This window comes from Dasypus novemcinctus, chromosome 19 (genome assembly GCF_030445035.2).
Source record: "Dasypus novemcinctus isolate mDasNov1 chromosome 19, mDasNov1.1.hap2, whole genome shotgun sequence".
Lineage (NCBI taxonomy): Eukaryota > Metazoa > Chordata > Mammalia > Cingulata > Dasypodidae > Dasypus > Dasypus novemcinctus.
Window position 1 is genome coordinate 54,635,975 of NC_080691.1, and position 20,524 is coordinate 54,656,498.

The window sequence follows — 20,524 nt, forward strand, 5'->3', positions numbered from 1 at the left end:
GTGTTACCTCCTGAGAGCCTCTGTGTTGCTCAAATGTGGCCAGTCTTGAAGCAAAACTCAGGATGTAAATGTGTTGTCTTCCCCCAGCATGGGACATGACTCCCAGGAATGAGCCTCCCTGGTGCCTAGGGATTCCTACCAAGTACCAGCTGATGATGTAACTAGAAAATGACCTTGAATACAAGGGTCAACTTGGACCAGCAGATCATCTCAGTCTACATATAATACCAGGAGTTAAAAATGCTTTTTGACCTGAATCAAGGGAGAAATGGAATGGACAAATGAGTTTATATGGCTATGAGTCTCCAAAGAAGAGCTGGGAGGTTATCAGAGGAGTTGCCCTTATGCACACCTCAGCAGAGTCCCAGAGATAGATAAAGTAGATACAACCCCAGGTATTGGTTCTTCTGAGGGCTACAGAGACCCACAGATTCTATGGTCATGGGAGATGGATTTCAGTGCCATGTCAGTTGACCCATCTTTGGAGTTTTTGTTTCTGTGGGATGGAGCTGGACTCTGATGTGATCTTTTTTCACAAGCCTCTCTTTTTACATTTAGCAGAACTGTCGTTGGTGCTGGGGTTTAATACATACCCAGAGAATCTGAATCTCTGGACTTACCATATGATAGCCAGGCCCTGAGCCTCAACAGACTTCAGCTCCTACACTCTGGTTTGTTGGACTTACCCCACTCAACCAACATGGAGTTGAAGAAGGTCAACCACCACACCATGGAGCCAAGAGTGCCTACAACTGAAAGCAGGAGGATTGCATCCAGCATCAATGTGGAATCTAAGCCCCCTCTTGATATGGATGTGGAGTGGACACAACCAATCCAAGGTACACAGGATCAAAGAATAGAATATGGATTAGACTGGACTTACTGATATTCTATTCATGAACTATTGTGATTAGTAATCAAAGAAAATGTGGCATTGGTGAGGAGAAAGTGGCCAAGGTGGCTGCTGGGTGTGGGGAATGGGAGGAAGTGATCAGATGTGGAGGCATTTTCAGGACTTGGATTGTCCTGGGTGGTGCTGCAGGGACAATTACTGGACATTGTATTTCTTCCCATGGCCCCCTGGATGGAACGTGGGAGAGTGTGGTCTATGATGTGGACCATTGACCATGAGGTGCAGTGGTGTTCAGAGATGTGTTCACCAAATGCAGTGACTGTCTCTCATGATGATGGAGGAGATTGTTGCTATAGTGGGAGGAGTGGGGTGAGGTGGGTAGGGGGTATATGGGGACCTCATATTTTCTGAATGTATTAAAATAAAAAAAATAAAATAAAAAATAAAGAATAAAAGTAAATCAACCAATTTTTGGTGTTCTGCCTCAGCACCACTTGGCCTAACTAAAACAAGTGGTTTTCAAACTTCAAGCAAAAAGAGACAGCTTGTGCAGGGATAAGCAAGGACAGAGATATTTTTGCTCTGAAGGGAGATCAGATGATTTTTTTTTCTTTTCTGATTCTTTTTTTTAAAGATACATAGATCATAAAATGTATGAGTATCCCATTTACCACAAACTTTACCAAACTCCTCTCCTCCCACATCACCAGTCTTTTTCATCATTGTAGCACATTCATTGCATTTGTTGAATATATTTAGGAGCATTACTACACCACATGGATTAGCATTTTCATTGTAATTTATACTTCCCACAATTCATTCAGTGGGTTATGGCAGGATATATAATGTCCAGCATCTGTCCCTGTGATATCATTTAGGACAACTGCTGGGGGACATGTAATGAATTTACATGCTGAGCTTGGTTTAGTGTGGCCACATTCGAGCAACATGTGGGCTCTCAGGAGATATCTCTTAGGCACCCTGCATTTAAGGACCTAGTTAAAATTTCAGGCACACAGGCTCATAAGCATAGTCATCTCTACCAAGGATTCATCATTGGACCATTCTTCTTTACTTTCCTTTGACCTTGAATTAAAAAAAAAATAGATGTAGAAACTGAAGAGGAATAAAAGAAATTGCCTTGTCATGGTACATACAGGGCAACACCTATTAGAGTGATGGAATTCAAAATGTCAAAAAAAATTATGATATTTTTCATTTTTTAATAACTCAATTTATTTTTCACATTATTTTAGTTTTTCTAAATTAGTATGTATTCTATTTCTAATCTTTAAACCTATCATTAATATTTCATTTTCCTAGTAATTGAATTTGGCAGTATATTAGGTTTCATTTTTGAAGAAGTTTTGGATCACAGAGGAATTCAGCTATGGCAGGGTGGAGCACTAGTGTGGAGTGTAATTGATGCAGGACACATGGTTGGGATGGAGCTCTCCAGGGCATGTATATAGGCTATTTAAAAGTGTTTGGATAGTCATTGTGTATTTTCATAATAAGGAGAGGTACAAATACAACTGAAGGAGTGCTGAGTTCCTCACCAGGGGAGCTCAGTCACATTCCTCAGTGGAACAGTAACAGATGAGCTTCTATAACTCATTTAACTATGTCCTTACTGAGGTGGTCCAACTAATCCCCACCAATCTCTACATCCTTTTTTCCAAAAATTATTTAATTATGCCTTCAAAATAGTTTTATATCACAGTAAAGTCACACATACAATATAGGGGATTCCTATATAACCAACACCAAACCCTTTTTCCTCCTTGCCCAGCAAAAGATTTTTTTACATGTGGATGTTTTATTTGTTACAACTGATGTGCAGATATTGAAACATAGCTACCAATGATGGTTACATTATGGTTTACATTATGATTTACATTTTAGATTATAAACTTTTATAATTTTTTGGTGAAATTCAACATGACCTATATCCATCATTGCACAATCGTGTGAAACACTTCCATTGTCCCCCATTTACCCCTTCTTCCACTTATGCTATTCCTCCTTCCCCATCCCCTCAAGCCCAAAGTGAAAACCAACTTTCATGGCTTAAAGGTAAAGATTCATAGATACTTGTGACAAGTCTGAGAACTTGAAACATTAGTCTGTCCTCCCCCATTGGGAGGCATACAATGCTCTTGAGAGACAACCATCTTCTGTTTGAGAATATCAGACCTTTCCAGGATAGCATACAACACTTTCCCTCTAATTGTAAGTGTATCTACCCACTGATATAACACACTATGACAATATGTTCACTCACACACTCTCTAGCAGCCTGCCCCATGTCCACCCTGTGCAAAATTCCCCCTTCAAACTCTTTAAATCAGTAAACCTTCCTCATTATATTTTATAAGTTGTTTTCTCAACATTATAGTTTCAACCATGTACCTGAAAATCCCCCATGTTCACCCACTCCCACCAAATCATCACCCCATTTCAATGGATCATCTGACCCATCCTTCCAACCCTAGTCCTCCTCAAGTCTGCATAGCCCCACCAATATTATCTGTATGCCCCAGTTTTATTCTTTCACTGCACAAGTAATTGCCTCCACTTTATCATAGATTTGACCCACGTAGACGTCTGCTTGCAAACTTCCTCTCCCCAACTATTTCCTATAAGCCTATTTCCAGTTCCTAGCTCTCTGAGAGAGCTTGCATTGCTTAATTCATATCAAAGAGGACATGTAATACTTCTCTTTCAATGCCTGCCTTGCTTCATGCAATGTAAGATCCTCAAGATTCCTTCATATTTTCCCATGTGTTAGTACTGGGTTCTTTCTTACAGCTGAGTAGTATTCCATTCTCTGTATAAAGCACATATTGTTTACTCATTTATTTGTTGATGGGCATTTGGGTCAATTCCAACTTTTGGCAATAGTGAATAATGCCGCTATGAACATTGGTGTGCATGTGAGTTTGTGTCGTTGTTTTCAGTTCTTCTGCATATATACTCAGCAGGGGAATTGCTGGTTCCTATGGCAAAACTATAGCTAGTTTTTTGAGGAACTGCCAAACTGTCCTCCACAATGACTGGATGTTTCTATATTCCCACTAGCAGTGGATGAGTGTTCCCATTCCTCCACATTATCTCTGACAATTGTAGCTATGATTTTAATAGTCACCAGTCTAATGGGTGGAAGATGGTATCTCATTTTGGTTTTGATTTTTATTTCTCTAATAGCTAGTGATGTTGATCATATTTTCATGTGTTTTTTAGCCAGTTGTATTTCTTCTTTAGAGAAACATCTATTGAAATCTCTTGCCTATATTTTGTATAGTTTGGTGTCTTCTAATTTTTGAGATATAGGTTTTCTTTGTATGTGATGGGTATTAGGCTACTATCAGACATATGGTTACCAAATATCTTCTCTCATTGTGTAGACTTACTTTTTATTTTCTTCATGAACTCCTTTGAGGTGCAAAAGGGTTAATTTTTTTAGGTCCTTTTTATTTATTTCATTCTTTCACTGCTCATGCTTTGCGTATGAAATTCAGGAAGTCTTTTCCTGTAACAATGTCCTGTAGATGCTTCCCTATATTTTCTTCCAAGGTCTTTATTGTCTTGGCCCTTATAGTAGATCTTTGATCCAACTTGACTTGGTTTTTATATCAGGTGTGAGATGGTAATCTTCTCTCATTCTTTTGCATATGGATATGCAAATCTCCAAGCACCATTTGTTGAAGAGACCATTCTCTCCCAGTTGTGTGGGCTTGATGGCCTTGTTGAATATCAGATGACAGTATATGTCAGGATCTATATCACAGCTCTCAATTCATTTCTATTGGTCATTATGCCTATCCTTACACAAATACCATGCCATTTTAAGCATTGTAGCTTTGTATTATGTTTTAAAGTTAGGTAGTGTGATTCCTCTGATTTCATTTTTATTTTTCTATATGTCTTCAGATAATTAGGGCCTCTTTCCCTTCCAAATAAATTTCATAGTTTGTCCCATTTATTTTAAAATGCTGTGTTGATTTGTATTGGGATTGCATTAAAGCTGTACATCAGTTTGCTTAGGATAGACATCTTGATGATATTTAGTCTTCCTGTCCATGAACAGGGAATATTCTTCTATTTCTTTGTCTTCTTTGATTTCCTTTAAAAGTGTTGTGTAATTTTCTGTTTAAAAGTCTTTTTCCTTTTTAGTTAAATTTATTTCTAGGTATTTTTTTTTTTAATTTATGCATTGTAAATGGTATTTTTTTTCTTGATTTCCTCCTCAAATTGTTCATTATTGGTGTACAGAAATGCTACTGATTTTTACACATTGATCTTATAACCTGTGACATTACTGAACTAATTTTTAAGTTTTAGCACCTTTGTTGAAGATTTCTCAGGGATTTCTATGTATAGGATCAGGTCTTATATAAATAATGAAATTTTGACTCTTTCTTTTCCAATTTGATGCCCTTTATACCTGGTTTATCTTTGAGCAATACTTCTTATTAAATGTTAAAAGGAGGGATGATAGTGAGCACTCTTGTCTAGTTCATGATCTTAGAGGGAAAGATTTTAGGATTTCACAATTGTAAATGATGGAAACTGTGTGCTTTTCATATCTGCACTTTATCAATTCTGAAAGGTCCCTATCTTTTGCAGTCTTTTTTTTTTTTCATGAAAGTTAGTTCTATTTTGTGAAATACTTTTTCTGCATCTATAGATATGATCATGTGATTTTTTTCCTTTGATCTCTTTATGTTGTTTATTACACTAATTGATTTTCTTATGTTGAACCATCCTTGCATACAGGGGATGAAACCCACTTGGTCATTTTGTATAATTCATTTGATGTTTTGATGAATATGATTAGCAAGTATTTTCAGGAGGATTTTCACACCTGGGTTCATTATAGAGATTGGTCTCTAATTTTCCTTTCTTGTGGTATCTTTGTTTGACTTTGGTATTAGAGTATTAGGTTGGCATCATAGAATGAGTTAGACAATGTTCCTTTTATTTAGATGTTTTGAAAAGTTTAAGGAAGATTGATGTTAGTTCTTTCCAGAAAGTATGGTAGAATTCACCTGTGAAGCCATCTGGCCCAAGGTTCTTCTTAGTTGGGAGGTTTGTAATTTCTGATTCTATCACTTTACTTGTGATTGGTTTGCTTAGATAATCAATTTCTACTTCTGTCAGTGGCTGCTTACATGTATCTATGAATGTGTAAATTATCCTCCTTTTTGGCATATAGTTTTTCAAAGTATCCTCTTACAACAATCTTTAATTCTGTGGGGTCAGTGGTGATATTCCCTTTCTCGTTTCTTATTTTGTGTACTTGCATCTTGTCTCTTTTTTTCTTTTTTAGTCAAGTTATAGGTTTGTCAATTTTATTGATCTTCTCAAAGAGCCAGCTATTGGTTTTGTTTATCTAGTGCTTTCTTGTTTTCTATTTCATTTCATTCTGGTCTAATCTTTGTTATTTCTTTCTTCTTCCTTCGGGGTTTGTTTGTTGTTTTCTTATTCATTCCTCCAAGCATCTTAGATTTTAACTCTTTCTTCTTTTTTTATGCATGAATTTATTACTTTGAATTTCCCAATCAGAAGAGCTTTATGATGCATCCCATAAGTTTTGATAAGTTGTGTTGACATTTTCATTGGTTTCAAGGTTGGTACTGATTTCTTTTGAGATTTCCTCTTTGACCCAATGTATGTTTAAGAATGTGTTGCTTAACTTCCATATCTTTCTGACAAATTTGGTTCTCTGGCCCTTGCGGATTTCCAGTTTCATTCCACAGATATCAGAGAAATTATTTTGTATAACTTCAATCTTTCTGATTACATTGAGACTTTCTTTGTGGCCCAGCATGTGGTCTGTCTTTGAATGATCCATGTGCCCTTGAGAAGAATGTATATCTTGCGGTAATTGGGTGTGAATTTCTGTATGTGTCTATTAAGTCCAGGTCCTCTAATATATTATTTGAAGTCTTTGTTTCTTTATTAATACTCCTTTGAGATGTTCTGATAATGGTGCTAATGGTGTATTAAACTCCTCCACTATAATTGTAGAGATAAATCTTCCTCCACCTAGTTTTCCCAGCACTTGTCTAATGTATTCTGAAACACCCTGTTTGGGTGCATAATGGTTATGACTGTTCTTTCTTATTGAAAGTTTACAACTTTTCTAAAATGTTGTGTCCATATTTGCCTCTCACAATCGTTTGTACTTAAAGTCTATTTTGCCTGATATTAGTATAGCTAATCCTGCACTTTTTTATTGTTTCCTGTAAATGTAGTGTCGATATTTTTCTCTCACAATAGTTTGTATTTAAAGTCTATTTTTTCTGATATTACTATAGCTACTCCTGCCCTTTTTTGTTTATTGTTTCCTGTATGAATTTTTTTCTAACAATTCACTTTAAACAACTTGAATCCATGTACCTAACATGGGTTTCTTGTAGACAGCATATAGATGCACCATATTTCTATCCATATCCATTCTGCTAATCTATGTCTTGTGACTAGTGATTTTAATCTATTAACATTCATTGTTATTTCTCTCAAGGAATTACTTACATTAGCCATATTTTCTTTGGATTTTTGTATGCCATCTCTTGTTTATATTTTATTTAGTCTTTTTTGTTGTTTGTAAACTCACCTCCAACTCTGTTGCTGCTGTTTTTTTCTTTCCTCCTGTAGATCTCCCTTTAGTATTTCTTGCAGGCAGATTTCTCATTGGCATATTCACTTAGTTTCTCTTTATCTGTGAATTTTTAAAATGATCTATCATTTTTTAAAATTATTTATTTATTTTTAAAAATTACATTCAAAACAAATATGAGGTCCCATTTCACCCCACCGCCCCCACCCCCACTCCCCCCACAGCAACACTTGCTCCCATTATCGTGACACATCCATTGCACCTGGTAAGAACATCTCTGAGCATCACTGCACCCCATAGTCAATGATCCACATCATAGCCCACACTCTCCCACATTCCATCCAGTGGGTCCTGGGGGGATCTACAATATCCCGTAATTGTCCATGAAACACCACCCAGGACAACTCGACGTCCCGAAACCAGCTCCACCTCTCATCTCTTCCTCCCATTCCCCAAACCCAACAGCCACCATGGCTACCCTTCCCACACCCATTCCACATTTTCTCTGTGGACATTGGATTAGTTGTGTCCATTGCACATCTATGACAAGTGGGGGCTTAGATTCCATATGGATACTGGATGCACTCCTCCTGCTTTCAGTTGTAGACACTCTAGGCTCCATGGTGTGGTGGTTGACCTTCTTTAACTCCATGTTAGCTGAGTGGGATAAGTCCAATAAATCAAAGTGTAGGAGCTGAAGTCTGTTGAGGCTCTGGGCCTGGGTGTCATATTATCAGTCCAGAGATTCAAATCCCCGAAATATATCTTAAACCCCAGCACCTATTACAATTCCTATAAAGTAGCATGGAAGTCTTGTGAAAAGAGGTCCCCTCTGAGTCCAATTCCATCACGCAGAAACACAGGCTCCAAAGAAGGGCCATCTGCCATGGCAGTGAACCCCATCTGCCATGACCATAGAACCTGTGGGTCTCTTTATCCCTCAAAAGAACCAATATCTGGGGTTGTATCTACTTTATCTGTCTCTCAGACTCTGCTCAGTTGTGCATAAGGGCATTCCTTCTGACAAACTCCAGACTCTTTTTTAGAGACTCACAACCTTATAATCTCATTTCTTCTTTCCATTTCCCCCTTACAATAGGTCAATCAGCATTTTGAAGTCATGTTATTATATGTAGACAGGGATATTCTGCTGATCCGTATTGAAACTTTAATTCAAGGTCATTTTCTGGTTGTATCTTCAGGTGGTATGTAGTAGTGGTCCCTCGGTGCCAGGGAGGCTCATCCCCGGGTGTCATGTCCCTCGCTGGGGGGAATGCACTGCATCTACATGATGAACTTGGCTGTGAGAGTGGCCACATTTGAGTAACATGAAGGCTGTCAGGAGGAAACCCCCAGGCACAGTACTACTCTAGGCCTTGTTCTTATTGCAGGTGTACAGGCTCAAAAGCATAGCCATTAGTATCAGGAGCCCACTGTTGGGCCCTCTTTCCTTCCTGGTTCTTGCCGTTGCACCTGGGGGACTGCCACTGCTCCTCCAGGGTCCACGACAGTGACCCCCCGGCCAGGGGCCCGGTACCCCCCCAGCTGTTGTTTTTAATTGTTTCCACTATGAGTATATCTAGACATTACTATATACCCTGGGCATATGCCCTGTATAACTCCCTGTCAACCCTATATATCCTGTCAATAACATCCTATATCAGTATTCCTCCGCTGCCATTGTTGAACCATTCTGTTATCTAAAACTTCCCGTAAAATGAATCCCAACAAATTGTCAGCTTCACAAGAGTCTTAGATCACCGAAATTCATATATACAATATACAGTACTTCCCCAGATCCACCATAAAACCTTTTCCCTTCCGCAGCAATAATCTTTTAACTTAGTCATATCATATTTCCTGAAACTGATGTAGGGATTCCGAGACAATAGCTTTCAAACAAGGTGACAGCTGTACTTACTATGTGGTCCATACTTTAGGTTGTACAATTTTCTAATTTTTTTTAGTTATCCTATGTTTTGCCTTATGGTTTACATTATTAGTCTGTCGTCCCCTATATGTTTTTGGTGTAATATTACATGTTTTATATTCATCCTCGTGTACTCTCACAAAACTCCTCTCTTGCCCCCATATTTACCTTGGTTCCATCCATTCCACATCCATTTTCCCCTTCCCTAGGGGTCCACAACACCAGCCAATCTCCATTTCCCAAGAAGCCATGTCCAGAGATACTTGCAGCAGTATTCAGGGCCTGAATTTCTCAACTGCCCTGTTGCCCTGGGAGCCATCCTTTCTCATGAGAGATACAGTTCTCTCTATTTGACAGCATTAGTCTACTCCAGGATGTGGGTCCACCCCAACTCTCACTTCTTGGGTCTCTTCCCAATGGTACTACCCACCTTGGCATAATGAGCCTTCAGCTATTCCCCTGGAGTCCTTCCCCCATCAGACCATACCCCCTGAGCATCCTAAACAGGTAACCCTCCTATTTATACTTTGATACGAGTTTCTCAACATTTTGTTCTCAACAAACACCTGACACTCTCCCATGTTCGTATGTTGCCCCTCCCTCCCCCCCATTTTTTGGATAATATTACTCCTCTGCCCATCCCCAGCCCCCCTCCAACCCACAAAGCCCCATCCAAAGGCAACCCCTTGCCCCCATTTAGTCCCTTCTTTGTGCTCATACTTACCGCCAGCTCATCACATTCCCCCCTGCAGAAGTTAACTCACATCCTTCCTCCACCCCCCGATTTCCTGTAAGCCTCTTTTCCACACTCTAGCTCTCTGAGGCAGTTTGCTTATTTCATATCATTGAGGTCATGTAGTATTTGTCCTTCAATGCCTGGGTTGCTTCACTCAACATAAGATTCTCAAGGTTCATCCATGTTATCACGTGTGATTGTAGTGTATTTGTTCTTACAGTTGAGTAGTATTCCATTGTGTGTATATACCACATTTTATTGATCCACTCGTCTGTTGATGGACATTTGGATTGATTCCAACTTTTGGCGATAGTGAACAATGCTGCTATGAACATTGGTGTACATATATCAGTTTGTGTCCTTATTTTCAATTCTGATGGGTATATACCCAGCAGTGGTATTGCTGGGTCATATGGCAAATCTATGGTTAGTTTTTTGAGAAACCGCCAAACTGTCCTCCAGAATGGTTGGATCCTTCTGCATTCCACCAGCAGTGGATGAGTGTTCCCCTTTCTTCACATCCTCTCCAGCATTTGTGTTCTTCTGTTTTTTTCATAGCTGCCAATCTTATGGGAGTAAGATGGTATCTCATTGTAGTTTTGATTTGCATTTCCCTGATAGCTAGAGATTTGGAGCATTTTTTCATGTGCTTGTTAGCCATTTGTATTTCTTCTTTGGAGAAGTGTCTGTTTAAATCTTTTTCCCATTTTTTAAATGGGTTGTTTATCTTTTTGTTTTCAAGATATATGAGTTCTTTATATATGCAAGTTATAAGTCTCTTATCAGATATATGGTTGCCAAATATTTTCTCCCATTGTGTGGGTTCCCTTTTTACTTTCTTGACAAACTCCTTTAAGGTGCACAAGGCTTTAATTTTGAGGAAGTCCCATTTATCTATTTGTTCTTTTGCTGCTCGTGCTTTTGGTGTGATAGTCATGAAGCCATTTCCTATTACAAGGTCCTGTAGATGTTTCCCTACACTGCTTTCCAAGATCTTTATGGTCTTGGCTCTTATATTTAGGTCTTTGATCCATCTTGAGTTGATCTTTGTGTAAGGTGTGAGATGGTAATCCTCTTTCATTGTTCTACATATGGCTATCCAGGTCTCCAGGCACCATTTGTTGAATAGGCCATTCTCTCCCAGTTGAGAGGGTTTGGTGGCTTTATTGAATATTTTATGGCTATACACTTGAGGTTCTATATCTGAACTTTCAATTCGATTCCATTGGTCTGTGTATCTCTCCGTATGCCAATACAATGCTGTTTTCACTACTGTAGCTTTGTAGTATGTTTTGAAGTCAGGAAGTGTGATTCCTCCTATTTCATTTTTCTTTTTCAATATGTCTTTGGCTATTTGGGGACTCTTTCCTTTCCAAATAAATTTCATAGTTAGTTTTTCTAGTTCCTTAAAGAAGGCTGTGTTGAATTTTATTGGGATTGCATTGAATGTGTAGATCAGTTTTGGTAGGATAGACATCTTAATAATATTCAGTCTTCCTATCCATAAACAAGGAATATTCTTCCATTTATTTAGGTCTTCTTTGATCTCCTTGAACAGTCTTGTATAGTTCTCGGTGTATAAGTTTTTTACCTCTTTAGTTAAATTTATTCCTAAGTATTTGATTTTTTTATTTGCTATTGTGAATGGTATTTGTTTCTTGATTTCCTCCTGATCTTGCTCATTATTGGTGTACAGAAATGCTACTGATTTTTGTGCATTGATCTTATAACCTGCAACTTTGCTGAACTCATTTATGAGTTCTAGCTGCTTTGTTGTAGATCTCTCAGGGTTTTCTATGTATAGGATCATGTCATCTGCAAATAATGAAATTTTGACTTCTTCCCTTCCAATTTGAATGCCTTTTATATCTGGTTCTTGCCTCAGTGCTCGAGCAAGTACTTCCAAGACAATGTTAAATAGGAGCAGAGACAATGGGCATGCTTGTGTTGTTCCTGAGTTTAGAGGGAAGGATTTCAGGATTTCGCCTTTGTAAACAATGTTGGCTGTAGGTTTTTCATATATACTCTTTATCACGTTCAAAAAGTTTCCTTGTATTCCGATCTTTTGGAGTGTTTTTATCAAGAAGGGGTGCTGTATTTTGTGAAATGCCTTTTCTGCATCTATAGATATAATCATGTGATTTTTTTGCTTTAATCTGTTTATATGGTGTATCACATTGATTGATTTTCTTATGTTGAACCATCCTTGCATACCTGGAATAAATCCCACGTGGTCATGGTGTATAATTCGTTTAATGTGTTGTTGAATACGATTAGCAAGTATTTTGTTAAGTATTTTTGTGTCTAGGTTCATTAGAGAAATTGGTCTGTAATTTTCCTTTCTTGTGGTGTCTTTGTTTGGCTTTGGTACTAGGATAATGTTGGCATCATAAAAGGAGTTCGGCAATGTTCCTTCTGTTTCGATTTTTTGGAATAGTTTCAATAGGATTGGTGTTAGTTCTTTACGGAATGTTTTGTAGAATTCACCTGTGAAGCCAGCTGGCCCTGTGCTCTTCTTAGTTGGGAGATTTTTAATGACTGATTCTATCTCTTTGCTTGTGATTGGTTTGTTAAGATCATCAATTTCTTCTTTCGTCAGTATGGGCTGCTTATGTGTTTCTAGGAATTTGTCCATTTCCTCTAAATTGTCATTTTTGTTGGAATATAGTTTTTCAAAGTATCCTCTTATGATAGTCTTTATTTCTGTGGGGTCAGTGGTGATATCACCTTTCTCATTTCTTATTTTGTGTATTTGCATCTTTTCTCTTTTTTTCTTTGTTAGTCTTGCTAAAGGTTTGTCAATTTTGTTGATCTTCTCAAAAAACCAGCTCTTGGTCTTGTTTATTTTTTCAAGTGCTTTCTTATTTTCTATTTCATTTAGTTCTGCTCTTATCTTTGTTATTTCCTTCCTTCTTCTTCTTTCTGTTGGGTTACTATGTTGTTGTTTTTCTAATTCCGTCAGAAGTGCAGTTAGTTCTCCAATTTTTGCTCTTTCTTCTTTTTTGATATGTGAATTTATGGCTATAAATTTCCCTCAGTACCGCTTTTGCTGCCTCCCATAAATTTTGGTATGTTGTGTTATAATTATCATTTGTTTCAAGGTAGTCATTGATTTCTTTTGAGATTTCCTCTTTGACCCACTGTTTTTTAAAGAGTGTGTTGTTTAATTTCCAAATTGTGGTGTGAAGTCTGGGTCTCTGTCCCTTGCAAATTTCCAGCTTCACTCCATTGTGGTCAGAGATATTGTTTCATATGATTTCCATCTTTCTGAATTCATTAAGCCTTTCTTTGTGGCCTAGAATATGGTCTATCTTGGAGAATGTTCCATGTGTGCTTGAGAAAAATGTATATCCTGCTGTGTTTGGGTATAATGATCTATATATGTCTATTAGATCCAGCTCTTCTAATATACTGTTCAAATGTTTTGTTTCTTTAGTGATTCTCTTTTGAGATGTTCTCAAAAGTCCTGCTCCCCTTCCTGATTTTTAGTTTGTTGATTGGATTCAGCCATGTTTTCCTGATTATTGGTTTGGTTTGTAGATTTTTGTTGCTTCTTGTCAACATTTTTTCTTGACGGGTTTAATCAGTTCCTTAGCTTCTTTGTCTAGTCTTGGAGATTAATTAGCTGTTGTTTTTGCATAAGCGTTATATCTTCTCTTTGTCACTTTGTTCTTATTCCAATTTCTTATTGCTAGTTAAGCTCACTTTAAAGGAAAGTATTAGTGCTGGGGAAAGGCAATTGTGTAAAGAAGGAAAAAGTGTGAAGTAGTATTGGTGATATATGTTAACAAAGCAACAATATGAGTTCTGGGAGGATGGAGGTTAGATCATGTAAATTGTGTAGAGTTATAGTAGTAGGAAAGTACCTATAATGAGGTAGACGACTGAATATGGGAGGAATGTGGTACGTACTAAGAGGCTATTGTTTTCGTGAGAGAGGGAAAGAGAAAAGAAAGGTAATAGTTTCAGGGACGAATACCAGATGGAAAACTAAACAAAGGTATTAGAAATTAAGAGTTAGACACTTTGTGGATCAAAGAAAGGGACGTGGAATATAGGAGAGATAGCAGATGGTTGAGGATATCAAGTTGTAAGGGAAAGGGGATAATGTAGAAAGGCTAAATCTATTCACAGAGAAATGAGGCAGTGTATTTCCTGTAGGACCTATTGTATTGTTAAGATAAAATAGTATAAGAAGAATATTGGGGACAAGAAAGAGAGGATTAAAAAAAAAAAACAACAGCAACAGAAACCCCGCCGCCGGGCTCGGCTGGGCTCGGCTGGGCTCGGCTCTCCTGCCCGCCACCCACCGTGGCTCGCCTGGGCTCGGCTGGGCTCGGCTTCCCTGCCCGCCGCCGGCCGCGGAGCGGAGCGGCTCGTCTCGGCTACCCCGCCCACCACCTGCCACTGCCCGGCTAGGCTACCCTGGCCGCCGCCGGCCGGGGCTCGGCGCGGTGCTACCTGCCTCGGCTCTGCCTACCCAAGGAGGGAATCCTCCACACGTAGCTGGGATCTCCGTGTATATTTCACAGACGGATCCTCTCTGTTACCTTCCCTCCAAATCGATGTCCAGACACCTCCGGACCAGGAAAAATCCCAAAACAGCCTGGTCCCAAAGAGTCTCCGAAACCGCCCAGCCAATTCCCCCCAGGAGCTAGTAACCGGGAAGTTCACTCAGCCGCCATCTTGCCTCCTCCTCTCCTGATCTATCATTTTTGAAAGCCAGATTTGCTGGATAGAGCATTCTTGGCTATAATTTTTTTTTCTTTTAGTTCCTTAACTATGTCACACTACTTCCTTCTTGCCTCCATGATTTCAGATGAGAAATCAGCACTTAATCTTAATGAGATTTCCTTGTTTGTGATGGTTCTCTTTTCTTATGCTGCCTTTAGTATTTCCTCTGTCTTGAGCTTTGGATAATTTGACAAGTATATGTCTTGCAATAGGCCTGTACAGATTTATGATGTTTGCTGTGTGTTATGCTTCCTGAACATATAAATTCATCTCCCTCAAAAGATTTGGGAAGATTTCAGGCATTATTTCCTCCAACACCCCTTTTGTCCCCTTTCCCTTCTCCTTTTCTGGGATGCTTATATTGCATGTTTGTGCAGTTTGCATTGTCATTCAGGTCCCTAAGTCCCTGCTGGGCTTTTTGTTTCTTTTAAACTATCAATTCTATTATCTGTTTGATTTCAGATGTACTGTCTACCACTTCACTAATTCTTTCCTTCTCCTCATCAAATCTGCTTTTATTGCCTGAGCAATTTCCAGAGCAATTTTCCTTATCCCAGTTCATTTAGGTAAATTGGGCTGCCTCTCTCGTCTTCCTAATATCCCCCCAAGGCAGCTGGTAAGCTTGTCAAAACTCAAAATGTGGGTCCAGACAATCAAACCTGCACTCTCCAGGCCCCTCTGTATCTTTCACCATGAAGTTCCCACTCTTGGATTTTACAACGGACAGGCCTGGGGAATCTTGGGGTTCAGGGAGCTCTGGGTTCAGGGAACCTTAACAGTGTTTGGGGAATGCAGGGTTTGGGGAATGTGGTTATGGTGATCATTGTTTGGGGAACATGGGGTTCAGGGAATGTCACCATATGACCAGCAGTGTTCAGGGAATACTGCAGCTACCATCCTTAAGGGAAAGGGTTAACCTTCCCACAGCTTCAGGCATAAGCACCAGAAACCTGCCATTTGACTCTGAGCAATCACTATTCCTGTCTCACTCTCTCCAGATTGAGGTCCAGAAGTCTCCCACCCTGTGGGCTCCCGAAACAGACCTCTCAGGCAGGACTCTGTCCCCACCTAGGTGGTTCCCTGTAGGAGAGATGATGAGGGTGTACCCACTCCTACACCATCCATACTGACCTCTCCAATACATATAATTTTAAAACAAAACAAGCAAACAGAACTAGCAAACATTCCAAAACTATCAAATGCCTAGGGGAAAAACAATATCTTATTTTAAAATCTCCTCCTAAGTTTGCAATATCTAATGCAGGATATCAGTGGGGATGTAAGTAAATAGGGAATATAGCATATTCATATATTGGGAAAATGTTGGCACCTGGGATATTGTCATTGCCAAGGAGAACTTCAGTTAAATGCCTCAAACTAACTCCAGGATATTGGAATTAACCATGAGAACACCAGAAACGCAAGAGAGCTTACACTTTCTAATCAACCCCTCCCTTCTTCAAAACTTATATAAAGTATGAGATTGTTTAAAATCTATTCCATTTCTAGTGAATATTTTATTGAAATAAATAACAAGGAATTATATGTACATATATGTGTGAATACATGTAACCATTACTACAAACCCAATAGGCAACTCCCCCAATTTTTCCCTTGTACCTCTAGAATTCATTCCTGCAGCCTTTCCCCTCCTCCAGGTATTGTGTGAACTTCCATTTTAAATAGTCAGCCCATGCACAATGCTGATGTGCGCAAAGAGTGCCGTGCCACGCAGGTGTGTCCCCTGCATAGGGGAGCCCCATGTGCAAGGAGTGTGCCCCATAAGAAGAGCCACCCTGTGTGAAAGACAGTGCAGCCTGCCCAAGAATGGTGCCACATACACAGAGAGCTGACACAACAAGATGATGCAACAAAAAGAAACACAGTTTCCCGGAGTCACTGATAAGGGTGGAAGCAGTGATAGAAGAACACACAGAGAATGGACACAGAACTCATCTGTCAAAAAAATTAAATTATATTAATTTAATTTAATATAATTAAATAAATAAATTAATAGGTTAGTTGAGTTACACCTTAAAGGTCAAAGATTTAAAGTGTATAATTCCAAGGTATTCATTTTATTCACCAATATCATCATCATCTCCAGGGTCAATATTAGAAAGTATTCATCACTTCACTCTTTTCACTCGTGTAACTTCCTTCATTTTCTCCTTAATCCCATTAAACTCAATGTTAAGTTACCTACCTCAAGTCTCTTCTGAATCAGATGAAGGATGAGGGTCTTGCTGGCACCATCAGGGCACAGAACAGTGGCCAAGTGAAAGTCATGGTCTCTTCTCTCTTCCTTGTTGACAATTTAGACTGTCCACATGTGATGGGAATGTTCTCTAAAAATGTCAGGGAAGGAGACAGAACCTTGTTGCTGGGGAGGTGAGATGAGAGAGGAAGCCCAGAACCCTGAGAGGAAGGCCCTCCTAGACTCCCATGTCCCTGCTCCAGGGAAGAGGTTATGCTTTCTGATCCTCATCTCACCCTGTCCAGCCCCTTTAGGGCTCTTTGAAGGGCAGACCTGGTTCTGGACTCACACTACCTCCCTCATTCCCTTTGTCATCTATCCTTATTACTACTGAGTGCTGAGAATACAGACGTGTCTATTACAGGGCATCAAGTTCATTTGATTTTCTTGGAAAGGGCACTCAGTTTTCCACCATCCCATGGGGTACAAATGACTCTTGATGAAGCATTTTGTGCTGCAGTTGTTTACGTGATTTCAATGTATTCCCAAGAGAGGAACTCGCTTGGTCTGCATACCTGCACATGCAATGACAATGGACACTGGGACCCATTTTTTATTTAATTGTCTTTTTCTAAAGGTATATTAATCCCCAAAAATGTTACATTAAAAATATAAGCCTCAGTATCTGCTGAGGGTAGGAGAGGGAAGAAAAGATAAGATGTGGGTACATTTTCAGAACTTGGAGTTGTCCTGGGTAGTATTGCAGTGACAGATGCTAGACATTGTATGTTCTACCATGGCCTACTGGGCGGACTGCGGGAAGAGTGTAAACTACAATGAGAACCATTATCAATGTGGTGGAACAGTGCTCCAAAATGTATTCACCAAATGCTAAGAATGTCCCATGATGATGAAAGAGGTTGTTGATATGGGAGGAGTGGGTAAGGGGAGGGGTATATGGGGACCTCATAATTTTTGAATGCAACATTTAAAAAAATAGAGAAAAGAATATGAGGTTCCTATATACCCCACACCCCATCACCCCCCCCACCCCTCCCACTCCTCACATATTAACCACCTCTTTCATCATTGTGGCACATTCATTGCATTTGGTGAATACATTTGGAGCACTACTACACTGCATGCATCATAGTTTTCATTGTTGTTTACATTCTCTCCCAGTGCATTCAGTGGGTTATGGCAGGATATATAACGTCCTGTATCTGTCCCTGCAACATCATTCGGGACATCAGCAAGTCCCAAAAATGCCCCTATACCACACTTCTTTTCACCTATCCCTGCCCTCAGCAACTTCCATAGGCACTGTCTCCACATCAATGATTCAATTTCTACCATTGCTAGAGTCACAATAATTCTATAGTAGAATACCAGTAAGTCCACTCTAATCCATATTTTATTCCTCCATCCTGAGGACCCTGGGATGGTGATGTCCAATCCACCTCTGGATTGTGAGATTTTGATCCCACATGGCTGATGAATGGGATTCTCCTGCTTGCAGTTGTACACTCTCTGTGTTCCCTGGTGTGGTGGTTGACCATCCTCACCTCCCTGTTAGCTGACCTGGGGTAAATCCAATGGACTGGAGAGTAGGTATTACAACTCTGCTGAGACTCAAGGCCCAATTGGCAAATGAACAGTCCAGAGATTCAAGTCTCCTGAGCATACACCAACCTCAGTGTTAACCATGTTCAGTAAAAGTGAAAGAAGAGGCACTTGGGGGATTATTGCTGCTCCATTCGGGAGAGCAACAGAATTCCCCAGAATGGGAACTCAGCACTCTCTCAGTTGTTGTGTGAAACTCTACCCACTATGTCCATACCCAATGAATGTCCTAACATATCCATATACCCCATATGCATGTCCTGTAGAACTCCCTCCTACCCAAGCATGCCCCACCAATGACACCCCACATTAGTGCTCTTCCTTAGCCATAGTTGAACCCCTCTGTGATCCAAAACCTCTTAAAAAATGAAACCTGATATATTGCCCTATTCAATTAACAGGAAAATGAAATAGTAATGATAGTTTTAAAGATGAGAACTAGAATACATAATAATTAGAATAACTAAAATAATGTAAAAATAAATTATGGTATTAAAATGAAAAATATCATAATTTTTTTTGGAGTTTTGGTTACATTATGGTTTACACTTTAGACTATATACTTTTTAAAATTTTGGCGAAACTTAACACGGCCTGTTTCCATCATTTCAGGGTCATGCAGAACACTTCCACTGTCCCCCAGTTATTCCCTCTTCCATCTAATCTCTTCCCCTTTTCCCCTCCCCTTGGAGTGAAACAAGCCAGGCATTGAAGGCAAATAATACATGGCCTTTCTGGTATGAATTAAGCAAATCAACCTGTCTCAGAGAGCTAGAGACTGGAATATAGGTTTACAGGAAGTAGTGGGGGAGAGGAAGGTTGTGAGCCAACGTCTTCAAGGGCAAAGTCAATGATAAAGTAGAGGTACCCTTATCAGAATCAGTTGGCTATGGATGTGAGGGTTTATTTATGAACACTCAATTCTATTCCATTAGTCTTTTTGCCTGACCTTATGTCAGTACCTCATTCTCTCAATTACTGTAGCTTCTTCTTTTTTTTAACTTTTTATTGAAGTAACATATACATAACAAAAAAAAATCCCATTTTAACAACTTTTGGTGTTCAACTCAGTGGTATTCATTACATTCACAAAGTTTTGCTGCCATCATTAACATCCATTACCCCAATTTTTTCATCTCCTCAGATTGTCCGCATCCACTGAAGCAATAGCTCCTCTGAACACCACTGCTTATCCTCTCCCCCCACCCCCCACCCCCCGAGTCCCTGGAATCTACTTTCTGTCTCCATGGTTTTGCTTATTCTAGGTCTTTCATATAAGTGAAATGGCAAAATATTTTTCCTTTTGTATCTGGCTTATTTTACTCAATAGATATCTTATAGGTCCTTCTCAAACTCTTCCCGCAAAAGCTGTTGATAAAAAATAGAAGAAGAGGGAATACTTCCTATCTAACTTACTTTATGAGGCCTGCATTACCCTGATACCAAACCCAGATAAAGACATTGCAAGAAAAGAAAATTACAGATCAATACCTCTTATGAATATAGATGTAGAAACCCTGAACAAAATGCTGGAAAACTGAATCCAACAGCATATTAAAAGAATGATATACCATGACAATGTTGGATTTATTCCAGAAAAGAAAGACTGGTTCCTAGAGGAAGCAATGGCTGAGAAAGATGAACTTGGGTATGTGGTAATATATGGGTATTCTCCAAGAGAGTCCTAGGAAAGTGTGAATGTGATGGGAACAAGAAGTGATTCCAGGTGACTGAGTGGAGAGTCCATGTGGGGATATGTTGAGAGAGGACACTGGACAGGTGAAAGGGCTGGCTCCCCCTCTGAGCATGCAAAGGCCTCTGAGCTT